We start from the raw sequence: 17,748 nt of genomic DNA on the forward strand, positions 1-17,748 counted from the left end.
CTAGACTGCAAGTTCCTTAAGAAATGGAAATGTGTTTACTTTTGTTAAGCATTGTATCCTTAGAACCTAGACCAAGATCTGGCATACTCATTGCACTTGTTCATTAAATATCAACTAAAAGGATCTCTGTCCATATTTTTTATGTATACACACACTCACACGCACACATACACACACACATATATATGGTATATGTATGAATGGTATTGGACCATTCATACAGAATGGTATTGGACCGCAAAACCCTTCAGCTCAAAATCTGGTGCTGTTGCTTTCTAGTTCTCTACATTGATACCTTACTTCCATTTTGTAGGAAAGTGTGTAAGCAGGACACAAGCTGAGCTCCTCTGGAAAACTCTGCATCACACAGCAAATTTATCTTAGGGGATGAAAGGATGGAAGACAGGTGGTGGAGGAACCAAGTGGTGACCAGCAATTCTACTGAGAAGTAAGAGTGTAGGAAGAAGGAAGTGCAGTAAGCAGGGGAATTACGATTTTACACATATACACGCACACAGACACATGTGTGTGCTTCTCTGTGTGTGTGTGTTCACTTTTAACAACCATAAAAGCTTTAAGAGACATCAACTATGGATAGAGGATTTGTTAAGGAAGTACAGATGGTGCCCTTGTAAGGCTGAAGGGCTTTAGGACTACTAAGAAGTATACCCTGGAGAGGCACACTAAGAAAGAGGTCAGAGAGTTTCCCAAGACAGAGGTGGGTGATAAGGGAGCAAGTTACACTCTTAGCTTTGAATGACAAGGTTAGAGACCTGGGTCAGGGAAACCCCTACCTGTTTTCTAATGATTCTTTATTTGTGTATAGATATATGTAGACAAAAGTAGTACATTATGCATGATTTATATTTCTAGTTTTACTTTGAGATTATTTTCCTTGTCCTCTGCATTGTGTGATAAAGAACATAGTTTAGTGAAACACATAATTGGGTATTTAGAAATACATAGCAAAGATATGAAAGGGTAAGACCTAGGATATATCTTTTTAAAGTGCTGACTGTAACAACCACAATTGTTTGTAATAAATCTATTTAAGCCTGTATACTTCTTCTCATCCTTCATTTCTGAGGAATTATTTCTGGTATGTCTCAAAAGTGTATTATGAAAGCAGAAATGGAGAAAAAACTGGGAAGCTCCAAAGATATGCCAGAGGAGAGAGGAAGCATACACATTGACTTGACAATTAACAAATAGCTGTGGCTTTTAATTAAGTGGGCACAACAAAAATACATGTCCAAACTCTAACCTTTGTCACTTGAAATAGACTCTCTAGGATGTGGAGCCAAGATGTATCTGCTTTGAAGAAGCTCCCCAGTGATTTTTCTGAGCATCCTTGTTTATAAGAACTCAGAAATATAGACTAGAAGCAAAGAGTCGGGGGAAGGGATTATTACCCTGCTAGTTTATTCAGTACATTCCAAGCAACATTATGGGTTCCAACATTCCAAACCCAACATTATGGGTTTTCATTTTTCCATGTGTTTTCCTTGATGTTTCATCAGTCTCAGTAGCCATTCTGTTTTCCTATTACCAGGGCTTTAAAGCATCCTTCCATGTAAAGTTTTCCTATGTTCTTTAGTCAGAATGAATCCCCACCTTCCTTCAAGTTCCCATGGCTCTTTCAGTTTGATTACAATCATCATTTTGCTTAGCCTCACAATACTTAAGCTTGTGTTCTCTCTTTAGGTAAAAAGCTTATTTAGGTCTACAGCCCACCAGGCCCTTTGCATAGAACTTTGTGCACACGAAGTGCTCAATTAATGTTACTTGAAAGAAATAAAGGATGACTAAGTTAATGAGTGATTTTTGCTTTCAATTTTAAATTCATATTCAAGAAAGTATACCATAGTGGTTTAGATGTTAGACTCCAGAGTCCAAGTGTCTGGGGGCTTATGCCAGTTTGGCCATTTATTTAATAACTTAGTACTTCAGCTTTCATATCTGGTAAACAAATATTGTAATAATGTCTACCTAAAGGGCTGTTAGAAATATTAAACATTAGCATATATTAAATGCTGAGCATCTGGCATGTAGAAAGTGTTCGGTAGATGTTGGCTGCCTTGATGGTACCGCCAGTATACAAAGACATTGTTCTCAGTCATAATCAGAACAGTTGGAGAGTGTTTGCTGTATCTCTTCTTTTTATCTCAGTTTAAATTACATTATAATAAAGTGAAATCTCATACTGAATTGATAGAGCTTCTTCTCAAGGAGTCCAACCACTTTCTGGAGATACATTAATCTTAATAAATTCTGTGAAGCATTATCATAATTAATATTTATCAAGCACCCAGTGAGGAATGTACAGCATACAGAAGACAGATAACTTGAATTTGTAGGATACAAGTCTAATATTTTTCTACCCCTGCAATGGCGTTTTAATCAAGGATTCCAGTAGACAGCCCAGAGAGCCTTTGCAGAATCCACACAGCTTCTGTGACTGACAAAAGTCCCTCATGTGCCCCATCTAAAATAATTTGAGAGGAGACTAGATATAACAGAAAAAGCCTGAGTGGCACGAAGATGTTCCTGGGTTTGAGATCAAGATCTAAATTTGGCTTTATGGTTTTGAGCAAGATATTTCACCACTCTGGGCTCCAGCTATTTTTACCTTTAAAACTAGAATTATAAAAATTACATGGTAGAATTGGTACATGGCAGGCATTAAATGTCATGGTTATTATTTTTTTCAGTCAGTTAAAAATGATTTGTTTGAAATGTCATTGTGTTTCTAAGATCCAATGTTCTAGGAACTCATCCTAGGTCATCAGACTTACTTAAATATTTGCATGAAGAATTTCAGTTGCTCAGAGTCACAAAATTTCATATTGGCCATAAGAATTGTCAGCAGCTGCACAAAAACCAACTTCAAAGCCCTTTGCATTAATAGCACATAGTCTGGTTATGGGGTGATGTTTCTCTCACCCATAATAAATGACCTGCAGGGCAAAGAAGAGTAATTGTCTTTGCAGTCACTGGCTTTGTAAGGTGACTCACCTTTCTGCTTCAGAGATTTCTCTACCAATGCATATTTAGAGAAATGAGAACTGTAAAGAAGATGAAAGCACATCAAACATTTATCTCAAGAGTTTCATTTTCTAAGGAATAGCAGGTGTGTCACACAATTTCTCAGAGGGGCAAAGACCCCGAAGCCTCTCCTGGTACTCATGGAGATGGATGGCATAGTGTATGTAGCGTGGGATGGATAGCCAGGGATAAATTCTCCACTTGGAGACACTGGGTCCAAGCACTACAAGACTCACAAGTCTTCTCACAAGATTTAAAGTCTCAGAAACAATTAAATTGCTGTGAACAAAACAAAATAGAAAACTCCTATAGGAGACGGTATTAAAAATGGACATAAACTCAATTTGGACTACCTTTAAATCACACTGCTAAAAACTCACCAATGATGGCCTCTGAGTCATACTTCTCTATCTGTCCTCTATGCCTCCAACCCACCACTGGTACCTGCACTTCTACACACTCATAAAACCCAGAAGCCAGATTTAGCACCCTGCCACTGCTGCTACAGTTTATTTCTTTTTGCTATTAAACCAGGCCAGTACCCAAATATCTAAAAAGGATAATTAGTGTATATAAAAGTGTCTCAAGTGCAGCGTGCTTTGTAATTATTATTTAACCAAGAAAATATCCTTTCACAGAGATAGTCTTTCAAACATATTTTTACCTGGAGGTTTTCTTCAAATAATGATTTTTAATAGGTAGCATTCCCTGAACACTTAACCACTTACCAGACACTACTCTAATTGCTTTCTATTTACTAATTTATTTAACCACCAGAATTTTATGAGGTTGGACTATCATTAGTCTATTGTTATCATTATTGCTGGTGCTGTTGTTATTGATGAAGAAACTGAGGCTAAGATGAAGTAACCCAGAGTTAAATAGCTAGTGAGTACTGAAACTAAGTTTTGAACCCAGTCTGTTTCTAGAAACTTCACTCCTAACATTACCCAACATATAACAAAACATAAAAGCAGAGAGGCTCTGGTAAATCCACTTCTTCAACAAATATTTAGTACCTGCTGTGAGCCTCGCTGTATGGAAATCGTTAGAAGTAGGGCGATGTCCTTGTTTATATGAAGTAGGGCAATGTCCTTGTTTGTATTAAACTCGTTTTATAGTGGGAAGACAGACAATAAAACTAACCATACACAGGAGAAAGCAAATAGAGAGTAATGGTGATACTCAACTCTGGATTCCTATTCTACACCCCAGTGATCCCTAACATAACATAAGACCCCACGACTCACCAAGTTGTTCATTTCTCAAGTTTATGACTCAACTCCAATCAACATTCTGTCAGCTTTACCTTCAAAATATACTTCCAATTTGACTTCTATCAGTGCATCTCTAATACCATCCTAAGGCAAGCCACACCATCTCTTACCCAGGCTACTGCTCCAACGTCCTCTCATTCTTCCCTTGGAACAATTCTCAATCTGCATCTTCATTATTATTGTCCTGATTCAGTTGCACACCTATCAAACTCTATCAGTGCTAAGTCGTCACTCTTCAAATCACTGAGGAGCCCCAGAGTTATTGTAAGAGGTCTCTGGAGGCATATGTGCACGTGAAACTTAACGTAGTTTCCATAAGGGCAAGTACAGCTGCCACCAAGTGGGAATATGGGGGAAAAAATACATTTAGAATGGACTTCCACCTTGAAGAGTTAGGAACCACTGACTTAGACCTCTTGACCAATGGCCTTTGGCTCTTGTTTTGGCTACGCTTTTATACATTATACACTTTCTTCATTCCTGGCACTGTTTCTCTCAAGTATATAGATCTGAGCATGTCACTATCATGCTAAAACATAGATAACTTCCTATTGTCTAAGAGAAAATATCTTAACTCCTTAGTCTGTGGTTTGGGATCTCTTCTGCACCACTCTCTCATTCTTGCACCCTTGCACCTTCACTACTATACCTGTTTATTTGCTGTTCATTAGATATTAAAAACTATTCATGACTTCATGTTTTAGTTCATGTCTTATTCATGTTTTGGTTCTAAAATCTTTTTGTATTCTTTATCTTCTAGACAAAATATTTCAAGATGAAGCTCAATTGCCTTTTCTGTGGAGTTTTCCCATTCCTTCTATGCAGGATAAGTTAATCATTCTATCAGAAATGCTTCTATAGTCTTATGAAGTAGTAATTTTATCATAATTTTATTCCCTTGTTAGGATGACATAAGAGCAGGAACTTTAAACATCTTAAGTACCACCAGACCCTAGCATGTATTCTGGTTCATGGTATGCATGTCTGTATTTGGTATTTAAGTAATATCTTTATCCATTACTTAATTTCAAACTGATAAAATATGCAAACTGGGTGCCTTCAAGTATCATCTTATTAATTCTTGCTTACAAATTTTGAAAGCAAATATACCTGTATTTATTAGTCTTGATTCATAACCATACTTAATTAGGTTGGAGAGCCTACTATTTGAACTCCCTTTCTTAGGCTCACCTTTCTCCAAATTCAGTGACTACTTTATAGACGGAGACCTATTTTCAAAATCAGAAGTTTGATTGTGTTCCCCTTTGCAATGCAAATCCTTGCATGTCCCAAATAAAGTACAAACTCCTTTCCACGCTTTTCCAGATCCTTCCTTCCTGGCCCCTATTTATCTCTTCAGTCTTTCCACTCTCCACTATATCTACCCTAAACCCTTCAAATGCCACTTTATGCTTCAGACATGTCAAACTTGCTTTAGCTTCCCTTTTATCACATGCCTTTGTGAATATTGCTATTCTAGGTCTCTGTTTATGGCTCCTCCTCCTATCATCTCTCCAATTCCTTGACGTCTTTTAGGCCTATTTCTTGACTTAAAAAAATAACCAAAAAACTATCCCATTGTCTTTACTGACCAACTCTATACCTTCCCTTCCAGCAACACCCAGTAGCGGTCCTTGCTCTGTCTCCCATCGTACCGTGCTCTTGCCTCTATCATAGCATTTACCAGGGTTTAATTTTACTTCCTGTTTACTTGTCTGTATAGCTCTTCAGAATCTTTGAGTCCTTGAACTAGCTTATCCATCACAGTGTCTCCCTAACCTTGCCCAGTCTCCGGCCATAGTAGATATTAAGGAAATATTTGTTGCATGGATGAATTTGAATTATTGTTTAGACTTTGGACTCAGCCAAAATTTCAAAAGCAATGTGGGCTGAGAAAACCATAATTCAAAAAGAGTCATGTACCAAAATGTTTATTGCAGCTCTATTTACTATAGCCAGGACATGGAAGCAACCTAACTGTCCATCATCGGATGAATGGATAAAGAAGATGTGGCATATATATAAAATGGAATATTACTCAGCCATAAAAAGAAACGAAATTGTGTTATTTGTAGTGAGGTGGATGGACGTAGAGTCTGTCATACAGAGTGAAGTAAGTCAGAAAGAGAAAAACAAATACCGTATGCTAACATTATATATATGGAATCTAAGGGGAAAAAAAGGTCATCAAGAATCTAGGGGCAAGACGGGAATAAAGACACAGACCTACTAGAGAATGGACTTGAGGATATGGGGAGGGGGAAGGGTAAGCTGCGACAAAGTGAGAGAGTGGTATGGACATATACACTACCAAATGTAAAATAGATAGCTAGTGGGAAGCAGCCACATAGCACAGGGAGATCAGCTCGGTGCTTTGTGACCACCTAGAGGGGTGGGATAGGGAGGGTGGGAGGGAGGGAGACGCAAGAGGGAAGAGATATGGGAACATATGTATATGTATAACTGATTCACTTTGTTATAAAGCAGAAACTAACACACCATTGTAAATCAATTACACTCCAATAAAGATGTTAAAAAAAAAAAAGCAATGTGGGATCTTAGACAAAAATAAATAAAATCATCTCAAGCTGGTTTCAAAGTTTCTAAGTGAGTAACACTCTCAAGCCAAAGGTGATTCTGAGCCTTTGGCTGGGACAAAGGGGTTTTACCCATAGAAAAATGGATACCCATGGTGAATTAGACCTTAAGGAACCAATCTGGTTTGATAAGTCCTAATCATTCAAAACTGAAAACCTGCTTCCCCCCAGAAAAACTGAGCAGGTACGTGTTGGTTTCCTTAATAATATATAAAGGAGAGAAGACATATTTGCGAGGCAGGAAACAAAGATTGTATGTCTGAATTGGATATGTGACCTTGAACAATTCATTTCTCCTCTTCTGTCCTGTTTCAACCATAAAGTAAGGAAATAAATTCTGGATTTTTCTCCAGGATCCCTGATGACTGATTTCTGTTTAATGAGTCTAGAAGACAGCCCTTGTCCTCTGTTACCTACTATTGCAAAACCTCCTTATTGGTGTGCCATATTCTCTCTTGATACATCCTCTACACAACCAAAAAATTTTATTTCTGAAACGAAGAAAAATCATATCATCAATGGTTTATACATTTCAACCATTCCTTGATGTTCCAGCTCGAGCATGGACCCATGTCTAAATCAATCAAGTAATTCACCTCCTCCTCAGATTTGTGCATGATGGACCCATCAGCTTAAGGCTTGGGCCAGAACAATTAAAAAAGAGTGGTTTTCTTGCCATGGGTGTTGCCAGGATGGTAGGATATCAGCCTCAAAGTGCAGCTGTGAACATGTGGTTAGAGCCAACCTGTAAAGACAGGTTATATAAAGGAGAGCAAGGCAGAGGTGGGATGAGGGTAAGACCTGTTCCTGATGCCCAGTTTGAGTCCTAGAGTCCAGCCAAGTGCTAGTGCTGCCTTGTGGTTTTCGATTGCTGTGAGTCGGTTTACTATCATTTCAACAGTCATATTAAATTTAGGTTTTCAGGTAAATCACAACATCTGTGTTTAACAATGGGGAAAATGTCACCTCTTTTAAGGTTGTTTTTAAAATAATGTATGAGAAATTTAATAGCATAATATGTTGACTTGCTAGAACATAAAATAAAATTGTACTGGTAGATGGAGAATGTTGGAAAATAAAATTGGAGAGGTGGGTTGGACCTTGACATTAAAGGCCCTTGAAAGTCTAGTTAAAGAGGTATACAGACAAGTAAACAGGAAGTAAAATTAAACCCTGGTAAATGCTATGATAGGGGCAAGAGCAGTGTATGATGGGAGACAGATAAATGCCACCTTCTTTCCTCTCTTCCCTTCTACCTTCTCTCTCTCTCTCTCTCTCTCTCTCTCTCTCTCTCTCTCTCTCTCCCCCCCCATTCCTGGTTGTTCTACTATTCTTCCCATGGTAAGTAAAATTACTCTTTACATTATGAAATAAGTAAGTTCAATTTACAAGGCAAAATGCTTAGTTAAAGTGTAGACTGAAAAGCTAAATTATGTGAACAAGGAAAAGTCTCAAGCACTGGAGGCATGCTTGGTCTCTACATTCTTTGCATCCTATAGTCTATATTGCTTAATGCTCTTTTATGTTAACTATCACAGTATAACCCTATTAGGGAGGTCTCTATTATGCCTATTTTTAGATGACTAAACTACAGGAGTTTCCTTGCATTTTCCATCTTCTAGAGGTTGCCTGCATCCCTTGGGCTCCCAGTCCTGCATCACTCCTACCCCTGCTTCTGTAATGTCATCTCCATGTCTGACTTGGACCTCTTATAAGGACTCTTGTAATTACATTGGGCCCATCCAGATAATGCAGAATAACCTCCCGAAGACCCTTAACATAATCACAACTGCAAAGTCCATTTTAGCATCTCAGGCAATGTATTTACAGCTTTCAGGGATTAGTATATGGACATCTTGTCAGGGAGGGTTGGGCATTATTCAACCTACTATACAAACCAATTCTTATAAAAATTAAAAGACACGCTGAAAAGTTACACAGATGGTTACTATGAAGGTGAATGTCAACTCCAGCCAGGACTGTCTAATTCCAAAGTGTGTGCTCTCATCTATTATGTCTATGATACGGAGATACCATTTCATGGCACCCTTTATGATCTACAAAAATGTATCAAATAGTGTGGATTTGCACTATTGTCAGTCTCAAGAACTGTTTGGTCCTGCCTGAAGCCTTTTTCTCAGCCATAAGCTGTAGAAAAGTGGATCTGTTGCTTGGAAAAGTGCATCTGTGTGCTTCTTCTGGTCAGTTGCTAGACCTTCATGTCCTTATGATTTACAATGCATACAAATCCTGGCACCCAGTTAGTTTTCTGTTGGCAAAATGACTTCACTACATACATCATTCTTATCTTAAATGTTTGTGAAAGTCAGTCAGTCAACAAGCATTTATCAAGTGCCTAAAAAAGCATTTCAGATAAATCAATGTGCTATAAGTCAATTAAGATAATCACTCAAACGTCACTAATAAAAGTGGCATTCCTCAAAGGAAAGTTTTCCAGAAACATGTGCAGATTGTGAAAACACACACAAAAAAACATGACCACATGGCCAAATTATTTTTAGTGATCTGAAGCCTTAGAAGATGCCTAAATGCCTCTACATCTTTGTCTCTGTCTCTCTTTCTCTCTTTCTCTCTCTCGCCCCTTAGCTACCTACCTATCCCTCTAATACACACATACACACACACTCAGGGCACATATGCATCTAAGTAAAATATTGTAAGTGAATCAAGACGTTCATTTTTTAGATGTAACACCCAATGCAGTGATATGACCACAATAAGTAATTCATCAAAAAAAAAAAAAAAAATTGCAGGGCTTCCCTGGTGGCGCAGTGGTTGAGAGTCCGCCTGCCGATGCAGGGGACGCGGGTTCATGCCCCGGTCCGGGAAGATCCCACATGCCGCGGAGCGGCTGGGCCCGTGAGCCATGGTCGCTGAGTCTGCGCGTCCGGAGCCTGTTGCTCCGCAACGGGAGAGGCCACAACAGTGAGAGGCCCGCATACCGCAAAAAAAAAAAAAAAAAAATTGCAGAACTAGGGGATACTATAAGTTGGACCCTAAAGCGCAAAAATGCACTGTACCATTGACGTCCTCTTAGTCAGAGACCAGAATGCTGAATTATATGCTGTTCCCTGGATATATAGTACTCATATTTAAGGGCTCTTTAAAATGGTATTCTATCTGGTTGGAATGTTCTTTCCAACCTCTTTACCTAGTTAACTCATATCAACATCTCAAGTGTCACCTTCTCCAAGGTACCTCTCATTTCTCTACAATGAATTAGATGTCCTATTTACATACTCTCATAGTACTCAGTACTTGCCCCTGTGGTGACACAGATTATCATTCAAATTAGCTGGTTTCTTTGTTTTTGTTTTTAAAAATACTTTTCTTTATTTTTTATTTTATTTAAGACAGGTTTTTTTTAGAGCGGTTTTAGGTTCACAGCAAAATTGAGAAAAAGCAAAGATAGCCGTTATACCCTCTACCCACACACTGCACAGACTCTCACATTATCTACATCCCCCACCAGAGTGGAATATTTACTTTACCACTGATGAACCTACACTGACACATCATAATCACTCAAAGTCCACAGTTTACATTAGGGTTCACTCTTGCTTGAACATTCTATGGTTTGGAAAAATGTATTCATCATATGGTATCAGACAGAGTATTTTCATTCCGCTAAAAATCCTCTGTGCTCTTCCTATGCACCCTGCCCCTGCCCCATCCCTGGCAACCACTGATCTTTTTACTGTCTCCATAGTTTTGCCTTTTCCACAATGTTATATATTGAAATCATATAGTATGTATTCTTTCAACATTGACTTTTTTCACTTAGTAATGTGCATTTAAGGTTTCTCCATGTCTTTTCATGGCTTGATAGCTCATTTTATCTTAGCAGTAAATAATATTCCATTGCCCAGGTATACCACAGTTTTGTTATTCTTTCACCTAACAAAGGACACCTAGGTTACTGCCAAGTTTATCAAATTAGCTGGCTATTGCTCTGTGTTGTCTACTGTACCATGACTCCATGAAGACCAGACTGTATCTCATCTACTGGTTTGCAGTCCCCAGCCTACAGCCTGGCTCATAGTAGAAAGAAAATGTTATGGAAGCTAGAAGATGAAAAATCTAATATTGTGTAGAGACATTTTTAAAAAGTTTTCTGCAGTGTTGGCATCCTCAATGCAGCTACTCAGAACCATATTCCCACTTTCCCTAGTTGATGAAACCCCTTCACTGTCCCTGAGATTAGTTCAAAAGGCAGGAATCAATTTTTCCCTTAAATGGAAGCATATAGATTGTATGTATAATTCTTCATGGATTGTAATGAAAACATCGATTAAGTAAGGACCATAGCCCAGTAAGAAATTAAGCTTCTCCAATCAGCAAGACAAGACTCTACTGTACGTGGACAGTATCACTGGCAGAGGCATGCCAGCCCCCACTCCTTAGGGATTTGGGAGCCAAGGGAATACTACTGAAATAGACTGCATCTGTTCCAGTTCTGGGTGGCCAAACTCATTTCTCATAAGATTCTCTATCCTTGATTAAATAAATTGAGAATTTAATCTACCACTCTGCATTGTGGGGTGTGTATGTGTGTGTATTTGGTCTGTCTGCTAAACTTGAAATAACACAGAAAGTCAGGAAAAGCTTTATAAAGGAAACAACATTTGGAAAAAGGAATTTTATAGAAGGCTAGAATTTTGTCCTGTGCAGGAGTAGTTATAAGAGCCTTTGAGGTAGAGGTAAAATGTACAAAACTACAGTGGTGTTCAGGAAAAAAGAGAAAAAATGATGGCTGGGACATAAAACTGGACTGGTAGGTAAAGAATGCTGGAAGATAAGGTTGGAGAGGTGTATTGGGCCTTGACATTGAATGCCCTTGAAAGCCAAGTTAAAGAGTAAATGATAGTAAGAAATGACATAAAATGATTATTTTTTGACAACAGGATATTTAGTTAGTAAATTAATTAATATTTAAAAGCCATTTAGGGTTAAGGCCGTTTTGTTGATTGTTCAAGCCTCTTTAGTTTAACTACTCTCCACTGTTCATCTTCCCCAGAATGCCGCCCTTGCTATTTTCTGATGCTGACATATGCATAAGAAATTTCACAATAATGTGACATCATTCAGGGCCAGGCATGAAACAATTCCAAATTCTCACACATTACGTATTCTTTCCATTTCAAGTTTCTGAAATGTATCATACTTTATAGCATTAGAGTTAGTTTTGTTTATGTATTTTTCCTACTACAATATGAACCCATGAAGCATAGAAGACATCTGACTTCTAACAACAGCCACAATAAAAACAGTAATAATAATCACTAATAACTACACAATGCTTACTGTGTGATAGGAACATCTTTAAGCACAGTACAAGGATTCATTCATTCAGTACTTGGAGATGATGAAAATGTAACATAGAGATGCACAGGTTATATACTTTGTATAAGCCAGAATTATCAACTGGAAATTCTAGATCCAGGGTCCTTGCTTTTAATCATAGGCAATACTGTTCCCTTACCAAATCCAAGGATGCTGTTTTGCACATACTATAATTAAAACAATAATAATAATAAAATTCTCTATTTACCCAGAGTCTTACCCTCAAAAATATTACTGATTAATTTACTAAATCAAGATATTTATTAAGGTCCATTATATTCCAAGTACTTTCTGTTCAAGTACTTTCTGTTCAATAGTAAACCAGAGTCTCTACCCTCATAGACCTTACAGCCATGAGACATTATATAGCTACAACATTTCACTTACAAGTAAACTTTTACTCATTTACAGGTATCAACATCTAAATTATGCTTTCAGTCATAATTTTTAATGACAAATGTCAACCTGAAACAGTGCTGATTATTTTAGTGAATCCATATATCTTTTTGGACTTTTAATTGATATGTGACATTATCAAGAAAACAAATTTTAGTAAGAGTTGTGTGCTTGGGAAATGCTAAGAAACTACTTTAGACAAATGATTTTCTTGTTCATCAGGGTTTATATATCAGAAAGAATATCCAAGCCAGTTAGAAATTCTTACATTGCAAGAGGGAGTCATTTCAGACTTGAAAGTAAGACTTTGATACAACCGTTCTTCACATCTGAATTCATCATGTTATAATTGTTTGGGAAATAGATGCTTACTTATAAAAGTTAGACATACTCCTTCATCCATACGAAGTATTTGAATTATATGTGTCAGTTTCTCATGTTTCGAGTTCAGTACCACAAATAAACCATTATTTTTGTCCTGATTTAACACATAGATTTATATATTCCTTATGAATGCTTTATTGTGGTGTTAAATAAAATATGAAAATACCAGTACTAAATATGGTTGTCCTTTTGAGAGGTAAGAAGTGAAGGAATCAAAACCCAAGGCTGCTTCTTTGGACCCATTAAATGGCTGTTCAACTTCACCAACACGGCTAGTTAATGACTAGTTCTTCCCAGACTAAATTTCAAGAGACCCTTTATAGCATTTTTCTGCAGTCTCCTATACTATGATTCCCTCTAATATAACTGCCAATTAGATAGTTCCCAGTTAAGATGACGAATTCATGTGGCACATTTTCAAGAAAGATGCATCAACACGTATCATATATTTTATTTAAATACATTAATATTAAAATATACTAAACAACCAAACATATCATCAGATACCCTAAACTCCTACTTTATGGATAGCATTTTCACATCAAAATACTCCACTTTGTACATAATAATGTGGTCTCTCACTTTGCAACTCCTATATTTTATATTTATTGATTTAATTTATTTGCATTCTCCTTTTATTCATTCTAATTTTTCTAGGTTTTCATGGGCCACTTTTAAAAATTCATAATGCTTTTATTTCAGCATGTTCTCAACTGACACATATAATGTGGGTTGTAATTCCACATTTTCATATTTGCCTGTGGTCATATCAGACAGCACTGTCTCACTTACAAAATAAATATGTAAAAGAGAAATGCTATGGGAGCAAATCAACTATTATAAAATGATAATGAGCAGGTTAGGTGGTATAGAATAAGCAGTATTATATTTTGACTCCTATAATAATATTTCCTCTTATATCCTCAAAAGAGATGATTAAAAATGTATTGTTAAGCTGTCTGTCCAAAAGAAAAATACCATATATAGATGTTATATAAATTCCAATTTCTAAATCATAAATAAAATTATATGTAATTGTATTTCCAATGACTCTCACAAGATATCTTACATTATTCAATGAAGTAATAGAGAGATGCAAACACCAACAATTCCCAGTTGAAAAACCCACCTGATTTATTATACACTTAAGTCAAGAATAAAATTCTTCCTGTTGTACTGCTTCTCAGCTAACTTACATAGATCCATAAGGAGTGTAGATCCACAGACCATCTGAATTATTTGCCAAGAAAGAAACTAGATTTACCCTGGTTCATCATAAAACCTGTGGCTTCACAATTATTGTTACTTCAACTTGAATGCTACATGAGTAACAACAGAAAATACCATCTGTCATTAAAATTATTAAATTAACTCTCAAAAAATACTCAGTTTGAAATTGAACCCCAGATAAAATTAGCAAGTTCTTGTAAACTTGATTATTAAATGTGCACGCTACAATATCTGAAAATCTAACATTTTCTGACAAGAGTTTATTACTTTGATGCATAAAAGAAACAATACTTCATCCCATTCATATTCTAGAGCAAAAATGGATCATTCATTTCCATATTTCTAAGTCATATGAGAAGAATTTCAGAGACATTCCATATTTTTCATGCAATGCTAAAAAGTTTAAAAAATATAAAATCCATGCAAATTACATTGTTTATAGAAATTAACAATCCACAGTTCCTCTCAAGTTAGTTTCCCTATTTTTCTTCTTTCCCGTTATTCATATGAACCCTCATTTCCCTTTAAAATATAATTTGTGTCATGATGACACAAACATTAAATGTTCTATAAATCATTAATTCAATTATTTTTGCCACTTTTCAGACTGAACTGTTTTGCATTTCATATTATTCAGTGAGGGATGAAAAAACAAACAATAAAAAAAGTATTTCTGTAGATACCTTATCTGCACATCTACAGGAAGAGAACAGAATATTCCAATCCCCATAAATCATGGCTCTTGGTTTAAAGCTTTGAGGGCCAGGGTACCAGAATATCTATTTCTATTAAAAAAAATGCATCATATTAAGAAACGTGATGTCACTTACCAGTCAGTTTACATCTTAGCACCCAACTCCAAACAAAATCGACACTGAAAGAATAAAAACATAATTAAAATATGAAAGTAAACATATAAAAACTGAGTATTCCATAGTAAACTTAGAAGTCATACTGTTAGAGCTACAGTAACACAACTACATGTTAAACGCTTTTTTTTAGACAAAATACATTTCAATGACAGTAATGACCATTGATAGACAAATCTGTACAAACTGATCTCAAAAGTTTACGGCAAAGAAGTAAATTCAGGAAATTTTTTAAAGGCATCAACTAGGATTACAATGCATTAAGGATAAAAATAGTTCCAGTGAGAGTCTATGCCCACTTAGATGTTGTCTAACCATGTATAATAAAAATAGAGATTGTCATATTTATTGTAGCCTTTTTCATAACATGGGGATTGACAGACTTCTTCTGTAAAGAGACAATAAATATTTTAGGCTTTGTAAGCCTACAGTCTCTTCTTCAACTGCTCAACTCTATGTATGCAAATGAATAGGTATGGCTGTGTTCCAATTAAACTTTATTGACAAAATCAGGCAGCTGACAAAAATTTGGTTCCAGGACATGGTTTACTAACTCCTGGCAAAAAAAAAAAAAAGAAAGAAAAACAACCCACTGAGAGTTCCCACTCAGAAATATCAATCCTCACATGTGGCAGACAATGAAATATGGAGAATCATGGGGACTGAATAATTAGAGCCCTTAGCTTCAGAATAAACTATGTGATTTAAAATGACCCTATAAAAACCTGTGGAGTTCTCAGCCCCAGAATGATGATATATGAGACTCAGAGTAATTGTTTTGAATGTTTACAGTAAATATCAAAAACATATTGTTCATACAAGGTAGATATCTAAGAATGTGATAGTAAATAGAAAATATTATATTTTTAAAAGAAGGAAGACAATTGATTTTTATTTATGCTTTAAAAATTATGCTAAGTAATAACAAGATTCCTGGGACCTAGAGATCAAGGAGGTCAAATACTAAATGAGAAAGAATAACAGATTGAAATTAGCCAGAGAGATTCATCAGGCTGGCTTTACAATCCTTGGGAGATGCATTGAAAAGATGAGTCTGGAAAGTGTTCTAGAGAAGGGTCTGATGTCAGTCTGGAAGGCTGCAGTGATAGGCTCCCTGTGACAGTATAATTACTTGATCCTTAGTTATCCAGTATGTGATACTGTTCAAAGCAAGAGGACAGACTGAATTGTCAACACACTCAGCTATTCAGTGAAATATTAATTTTACTCTTTTTGGCAATATGGGATGAACTCAAAACTGGCAAACAGATTATATGAGAGAAACAATTCTATTTGTGACAGAAAAGGGGTTAGTAATAAGAAATCTTGCCATTATTTCACAATTATAACTATTCTTTATTCATTTTTGAATTTTTGAAAGTGGCTCTGTATACCTCAAAGTATATTTCAATATTTAGTGAACACCCACCCACCCACTTACACTCCAAATGAGTATTTTCCATTCTGCATGGCTCGCTTGTCCTAGTAACTTTACCTCTATACTCAAAGAATGGCTCTACTTATGAGAGCAGAGAAGTATTGAGACGGCATCTTGAACAAACATAAATAATGGATTTCTTGTTGTCTTCATTCATATGGCTCCCAGGTATGGGCTAAATGTGTCCCCTCAAGATTCTTATATTGGAGTCCTAACCTAGTTCCCCAGCATGTGACTATGTTTGGAGATAGGGACTTTACAGAAGTAATTAAGTTTAAATGAAGCCATTAGAGTTGCCCCTCATCCATTACGACTGGTGTCCTTATAAGAAAAAGGAACTCAGAGACAGACATGAGCACATGTGTCCTTATAAGAAAAAGGAACTCAGAGACAGACATGAGCACACACAGAAGAAAGACTATGTGAAGACACAGGGAAAAGACAGCTACCTACAAGCCAAGGTGCAAGGCCTCAGAAGAGATCAACTCCGTCAACACCTCGATCTCAGACTGCTCGCCCCAGGACAGAGAAAATAAATGTCTGTTGTTTAAGACAACAGGTCTGTGGTACTTCGTTATGGCAGCCGTAGCTAAGCTAAACTAATACACTTCCTCTCTCCCATGCCCAACTGTAATGCCAATCAAGCAACGGCAGCAGCAAAACAGACTTTCCCTGCTGCCTTAAACCTAGCTAAAAGCCAACTTACCCCACCCACTTCCTCCAGCAGCTCCAGTGACTGCTTGCAATTAGAGAAGTGATGGTGTTACACGCTTGGCCTGAAGGAAGAATAACTGGCTGCTGGTGGAAGGGGCAAGGAAGAAGGCTCATTGTAAACGGCAGTTCTCCATTTTAAGAGAAGCTATAAATGAATCTTGAATATGTAGTTGGAATCCACATGGTCAGAAATAACACTGTCCCTCCTTTGGTAAACTCCCAGTTCTTGGCTAAACTCCAGAGGCCAGATGCTGGAATTCCAATTACCATGAAACTGTCAAAATGAAAGTTGTTTCATGAGACCTTGACAGTCTGCTTATCATTTCAGAGAAAATTGGGGCTCTTAATTAATTTGCTCAAAGTCACAAAGGTAGTGATTTGTAGATCCCACATTCATTACAAAATCACATTGGTCTTTTTCCAAACTTTATATA

General features: G+C 36.8%; 1 long non-coding RNA gene across 1 annotated transcript in view; it reads right to left on the minus strand.

The window, feature by feature from the left end:
• The window catches only part of LOC132597763 (uncharacterized), a 2,174,902-nt gene that overhangs the window by 1,765,767 nt on the left and 391,387 nt on the right, over positions 1 to 17,748 (minus strand). Inside the window, exon 2 of the long non-coding RNA XR_009565047.1 lies at positions 15,124 to 15,167. This is a non-coding gene — a long non-coding RNA (uncharacterized lncRNA). The remainder of the gene's footprint in view (positions 1 to 15,123; positions 15,168 to 17,748) is intronic.

Source organism: Globicephala melas, chromosome 8 (assembly GCF_963455315.2).
Source record: "Globicephala melas chromosome 8, mGloMel1.2, whole genome shotgun sequence".
Classification (NCBI taxonomy): Eukaryota; Metazoa; Chordata; class Mammalia; order Artiodactyla; family Delphinidae; genus Globicephala; species Globicephala melas.